This window comes from Urocitellus parryii, unplaced genomic scaffold (genome assembly GCF_045843805.1).
Source record: "Urocitellus parryii isolate mUroPar1 unplaced genomic scaffold, mUroPar1.hap1 Scaffold_90, whole genome shotgun sequence".
Classification (NCBI taxonomy): domain Eukaryota; kingdom Metazoa; phylum Chordata; class Mammalia; order Rodentia; family Sciuridae; genus Urocitellus; species Urocitellus parryii.
This window is the reverse complement of record NW_027554223.1, coordinates 1,004,977-1,011,345: the sequence shown is the minus strand read 5'-3', so window position 1 is coordinate 1,011,345 and position 6,369 is coordinate 1,004,977. Positions and strand designations below refer to the sequence as shown.

Sequence of the window (6,369 nt, the reverse complement as noted above, 5' to 3'; positions counted from 1 at the left end):
GACTCAAGAAAGTCAAGGGTTGAATATTTTCCCTTATATTAAGAAGGTAGATAAAAATAAAGAAAAAATGGGGGATTCCATAAAAATAGAGAGGTTAGAGGAGTAGAGGAAGGAGATTTAAAGGGATGGAGGGACTGTCAAAGGAAGTGTGGTGAAATGAATCTGAAGAAATTTTCCTTTGTACACTTAGGAACATATCACACTGAATTTCACTTTGATGTATATCAATGATGTACTAATTAAAACAACTACAAATAAATACAAGAAAGAACAGTGGAGTAGATAAGAGATAACAGAGGTAGGGAAGGGAGAATACTGGGAATTCAAACTGGAAAAATATATACCATGCTTGTATGATTATTGCAAAATGAACCCCAATATTATATGTGAAATAATTATCTAATTATAAAAGAAGCAAATAGTGAGTAGAACTACAGAAACTGCATGAATACTTGAAGAATCAATAATACAGTTGCACAATCAAAGGGTCACTGATGAAATCAGGGGTGGAAAAGTTTTAAATAGACCCAAGAACCACAAGAGAGTCAAAACACAACATCTCTATATTTATGGGACAAAGTAAAAGCAGTTATTTTTATTGCTTGTTTTTTATTTTATTTTACTGAGACATTGTATGTAAATATAATAGTGGGGTTCATTATACTATATACAGAAATGCACATGTCATATTTTGATAAATCTTACTGCACAGGAACTTTTCTTTCCCTCTGATGTCCCTTCACTAATCTACCAAAAGCAATTGTATGAGGGTAGTTTATAGCAATGGCTACCTCCATTAAAAATCTGAGATATTTCAAATTAAATACCTCATGAAGCATCCAAAGTCTAAGAAAAACTTCAGTAAATGAATTCTAAAACCAATACATGAAAGGAAATAATTAATGTCAGAGTCAAAATTATAAAATAATTAAAAAAACATATCAATAATAAAACAAATAATTGTTTATTGAAATTGTGAATAAAATTGATAAACCCTTTGCCAAGGGAACTAAAAGAAAGAGAAAGAAGATTCAAGTGAATAAAGGTAAAAACAAAAACAGAAATATTAAAACAGACACCACTGAAATCCAGAAGATCTCTAGAGACTATAGGAAAACTTATTTGTCAATGAATGGGAAAATCTAGATTATTTTAAAAACTAAAATTGCAACAAAAATATCTAGAAGATATTTGTAAAATATGGCCTAAAATTTTTGAATCAAAGGGATAGAAAAAAAAACCAAACAGCTCAATAACAAGCAATTAGGTTGAAGCAATAATAACAGGCCTCCAAGACCAAAGGTGAATGCATGGCTAAATTTTATCAGATATTTAAAGAAGAACTGATATTAGTCCTCCTATTACATGTAAGAGCAAAGGAAAGATTCTTCCAAAGCAATTCTGCAAAGTATTACCCTTACTGGAAAAGAGAATATGAACAGAACAAGGAAAAAAATTGATACCAATATCTTTGAGGAACATAGTATAAAAATCATAAAATCTTTACAAATCACATTTGACAACACATTACAAAATTACATACAGTGTCAGGCATGGTGGTATATGTCTACATTCTCAGAAAGGCAGCAGGTTGTTGAGGAACACTGTAATTTCAAAGCCAGCCTGGGAAATTTAATGAGACCTGTATCAAAGTAAACAATAAAAGGTGCTGGAGATGTGGCTCAGTGGTACTGTGCCACATCCTGGTTTGAGACTCTAGTCACATAAAAACAAAAACAAAAAACATAAAAGCTGGTTTTGCTCCAGGATGATTCAATACATGCCAATCAATAAAACTAATGCACCACATATAAAATCAAGGGCAAAATTTTATGATCACTTAAGCAGCTGCAGGAAAAGCCTTTGATAAATTCAATCGCCCTTAATAACAAAGCCCCGAGAAACTAGAAATATGAGAAATTTATTATAAGATAATAAGGACCAAGTATATCAAGCCCAAAGCCAATAGTATAATGAAGAGGAACTGTTGGAGTCTGTAAACAAGTCAGGATGGCACCTGGCATTTTGCCAGAGAAATGTTACAGTCTGTAAACAAGTCTGGATGGCGCCTGGAAAAATGCCAGAGGGAGTGGTTTGTGAAGTAAGGCCAGCGAACCATTAAATGTGGAGATTCCTTATTGGTTGACTGATGTATCTAGTTTATGCTAATTAAGATAAGCTGGGTGGAATGTATAAATACCTTTGTTGTCCTACAATAAAGGGCTTCTACTCCTGCTGTATCAATCTACACAAGTTCCTCGTCACCCCCCCCACCCCCGCTATTTTGCTGCAGCTGGAGTGCGGCAAGGAACATTTTCACTAAAATCGGAAAAGACAAAAATGTTCATTGCTACCAATCTCACTAATCACAGTACTTAAAAGTTTAGACAAGAGAAAGAAATAAAAGAGATTCAAATAGGGAAGTTAAAATGTTAAATCATTTCTATATGCAAATGATATAGTCCTATTCTTAGAGGAACATAAATGATGTATCATGAAAATTCTACTTTTGATGAACAAATTCATCAGAGTAACAGGAAACAAAATAAATATATAAGAATAAAGTGTCTATACACCATAGCATACCTAGTGAGAACAAAGAAAGAGTAATAGCTCATTCAAATAGCTTTAAAAATAGCTAGGAATAACCCTCAAGAAGACAGTGAATGACCTCTTCAAGAAAAATTACATTTGATGAAAAAGGAAACTAAAGAAGAAAATAGGAATTAAAAAGACCTCCTATGTTCATGGAGAGGCAGAATTAATATTGTGAAAATGGACATAGTACCATAAATGAATTATATATTCCATGTATTCCCATTCAAATTCTAATGACATTTTTCACAAAAATTGGGAAAAAAAGAACTACTCCTAAATTTGTATGGGAGGAAAACAAACAAAAAAAGACTTAGACAAAGTGATGCTGATTATAAGACAAACAATGGATAAACAACAATGCCCAATTTCAAAATATAAAACACAGCCATGGTAATAAAAACCATGGCCCTGGTGTAAAGAAAGACCCATAGACCAATGGATAGAAGAAAATTCAGAGAGCAAAGTCACACAGATACAGTCATGTGATACTAGGCAAAGACACCAAAAACATATTTTGGCGGATAGACAAAAGACATTTTAGAAATAGTGTTGGAAAAACTAGATATCCATATGTAAAAGAAGGAAATTAGATGCCTATTTTATAACACTATACAAGAGTTTATTCAAAAAGGACTAAAGACATATGTACCAGACTAGAAGGTTTACAAATGCTAGAAGAAAAAATATATGGAAAACACTTCAGTATGTAGGCAATGACTTCCTGAATAGAGCCCCCTACAGCTCAGAAAAAAAGAGCAACAATGGATAAGAGGGGGTGCATCAAACTGAAAAAATTCCTGCATAACAGTAAGAAGTGGTAGCCTCCAGAATTGGAGAAAAGAGTAGCTTTACTAGCTACTCTTCTGACAGAGGGTTAATAACCTGAAAATATTAATGCAAATATCTTAACACCAGAAACACAAAAACCTTTTCAATCAATGAGCAAATGCACAGTGAGTCCTCAAAATAAGAGATACAAAGGCCAACACTTCAGTGAAAAAAAAAAACCATAACATCTTTATCAATCAGGAAAATGCAGATCAAAACAACAAGCTCCCATTTTCCACAATTCAAAAAAGTAATCATCAAGAAAGCAAATAATACTGGGAAGATGAGGAGAAAAATCTCTTATATGTGAATGGTAGGAACATAATTACTATATCCCTATGGAAATTCATATGAAGGCTACTCAAAAACTGAACATAGAACTACTTTATTATCCAACTATACTACTCAGTACTTAATGGAAAATATTAAAATCTGCTTACTTTAGAGATATACATATGCCCATCTTTACCATGACACTATTAATGATAGGCAAGTTATAGAATCAGGCTAGATGCTTGTTAATAAAAGAATGGATAAAGGAAATGTGGTATATATACACAAGGAAGATTTCTATGCATAGAGAACAACAAAAATAAGTTAATTTTAGCAAAACGAATGAAACAGGGAAGCATAATGTTAAGTAATATAAGCCAGACTCAGTAAAAAAGTATCATATATTGTTCTCATATGAATAACTAGAGGTGGAAATGTTCAACATAAAAATAAATGAATAAAAATTTTTAACCATTAGCATACATAAAATTGGGAGTATGGAGGAAAGAATGTTGAAAACAGAATTATGGGAATATACTTGATCTATATGTATGTACAAATATGCCACCTTGAAAATTCTGTATAATTAATGTGTATCAATTTTTAAAAATTTACCATCTTTTTTAATTTTTAGAAGTTCATTTTTTTATTTATTATATTCATTAACACTAATACTTTTTCTGTTTAGATTTTTATTTTTTTGAATAGCAGTACTATCTGTATTATATATATGTATATATTTTTAATTGATTTCTTTTTAGTTATATGTCACATTGATTTCTTAAGCATATAAAATATGCCACATTTATTTGCTTAGTTTTCTATTCATTATAATCACAAATGATTGTGATTGTAATCCCAAACCCTGCCTCCTAGTCATTGAAGGACGTCAAGAGTAAATGATAGACAAATATGACACATTGTTCTATATGTCCAGCATGTACTTCCCATAACATTCCAAAGTTTGGCCTAATATTAAGTTGCTACTCTTATTAATTTTAATATTTATTATTTAAGTATCAGCCATCTTGACTCTTATTCAATCTGGACACAACTTTCCCTTCATAAATGAATTCTTTGTATGCATCCCCTTTTCTCAGGTTCATATTCATAAAGCTGTTCTTTTGGCTTCTTTTCTATTTCTTTCATTCCATAAGGGCACACTGAAAAACTGTTTATTCCCACCATATTCTCTCAATGTTAATTCTATAAATATATCTCATCTGTTGCTATCCTTGTTTTCTACTATAACCTGGTAGCCTTATTTCTTTCTAGCATGTTTGTCATCATGGAAGATGATATGTAAAAAAAAATGCAAAGAATTTTTTTTTTAAAAATACATTACCTTTGAATCAGGTGACGGAATGGAAGGACAATCATTCTTTATTCTGATTGCCTGCACAAGTGTGGTTTCAACTACTTCCTTCTTTGATTGGTAGGTTTACTGTTGACAGGTAAGTTTCCACTCTTTTGGTTCCCAATGTCATATTTTACTTCTGACGGTAAAAACATAATAAACAGTATATAAAATTCTGTAATTTTTTTTAGTAGAATCTTTTTTATTCAGAAAAAAACAAAACCAAAAAAAAAAGAACAAAAAATCCAAAACACAAAAAAAAAAAAATGAGAAAAATTTTTTTCCAACCACACACAGGAGGAGTATGGGTAAGGGGGAGGTATCTTTCCATCCAGCCCCGGCCCTGCCCCAGCCCCAGCCCGTGGTTTTGGCAGCAATAAGGGATGTGGGGTAATGGCCCAAAAAATAAAAATGGTGTCTGTGTATGGGAAGGAGGGGTTGCAAAAGCTGTGGGCAGTGGTGAGGGAAGGGACAGAAGAGGTCAGTACTGGGCATGCCGCAGGTGGGAAGCCATTTCATAACATTTCTTGTTGATCAAACCACCGTGGACACCTTCTTTGCCCATCAGCAGGACTAGCGTCTTGGCAGTCATGGTGACAGTGACATTGAAGGTGGGGGCTCCACCAGTGCTCTTGGTACGAAGATCCACGGTAAATTCCCCATCCTGCAGCAGTGAGTCCCGGATCACAGAACATTTCTGGCCCCCAAGTGTCAGCCCATTCACGAAAAAACTTGACCGGTCTTTGCCAACCAGGACACCAACCTCAGCTGGCGTAATGTTGACGAAGGTTTTCCCGGGGACGCCGGCCCAGACGGAGGGCGAGTCCTTGTAGCCCACGATGGCTGCGACCTGACAGGTCCCGTCTGCCATGAGGTTGTCGATGTAGGCGTTCCACCCGGCCATGGCGCTGCTGCTGGGACTGCTCTCGGAGCTGCTGCTGGGGCCGCGGGCTGGGCTCGGGCTAACTCGGACTGGCGGGCCGGGGAAGGCGGAGAGCTCGGGGCACGCGCTACCATCCGGACCGCAGCTCTGCTAGCTGTGCAGCAGCCCTCGCACCGCCACTTCCTGCTCTTCCCCCCCTCTGGATTTTTATTTGCAAAGGCGGTAGGGGCGGGGCCTGCTCCCCATTCTCTCCCTCCCCGCGTCTGCCCAGATACCGAACTTTGCAAATGCAATTTTAAAAATCCCTCCCCCCCTGGATTTTTATTTGCAAAGGCGGTAGGGGCGGGGCCTGCTCCCCATTCTCTCCCTCCCCCCGTCTGCCCAGATACCTAACTTTGCAAATGCAATTTTAAAAATCCCTCCCCCTATT

The 6,369-nt window shown here is 35.6% G+C and overlaps 1 pseudogene; it reads right to left on the bottom strand.

The window, feature by feature from the left end:
* Positions 1-5,525: 5,525 nt before the first annotated feature.
* On the bottom strand, positions 5,526-6,027 carry LOC144253078 (profilin-1 pseudogene; annotated as a pseudogene).
* Between the last annotated feature and the right edge of the window lie 342 nt (positions 6,028-6,369).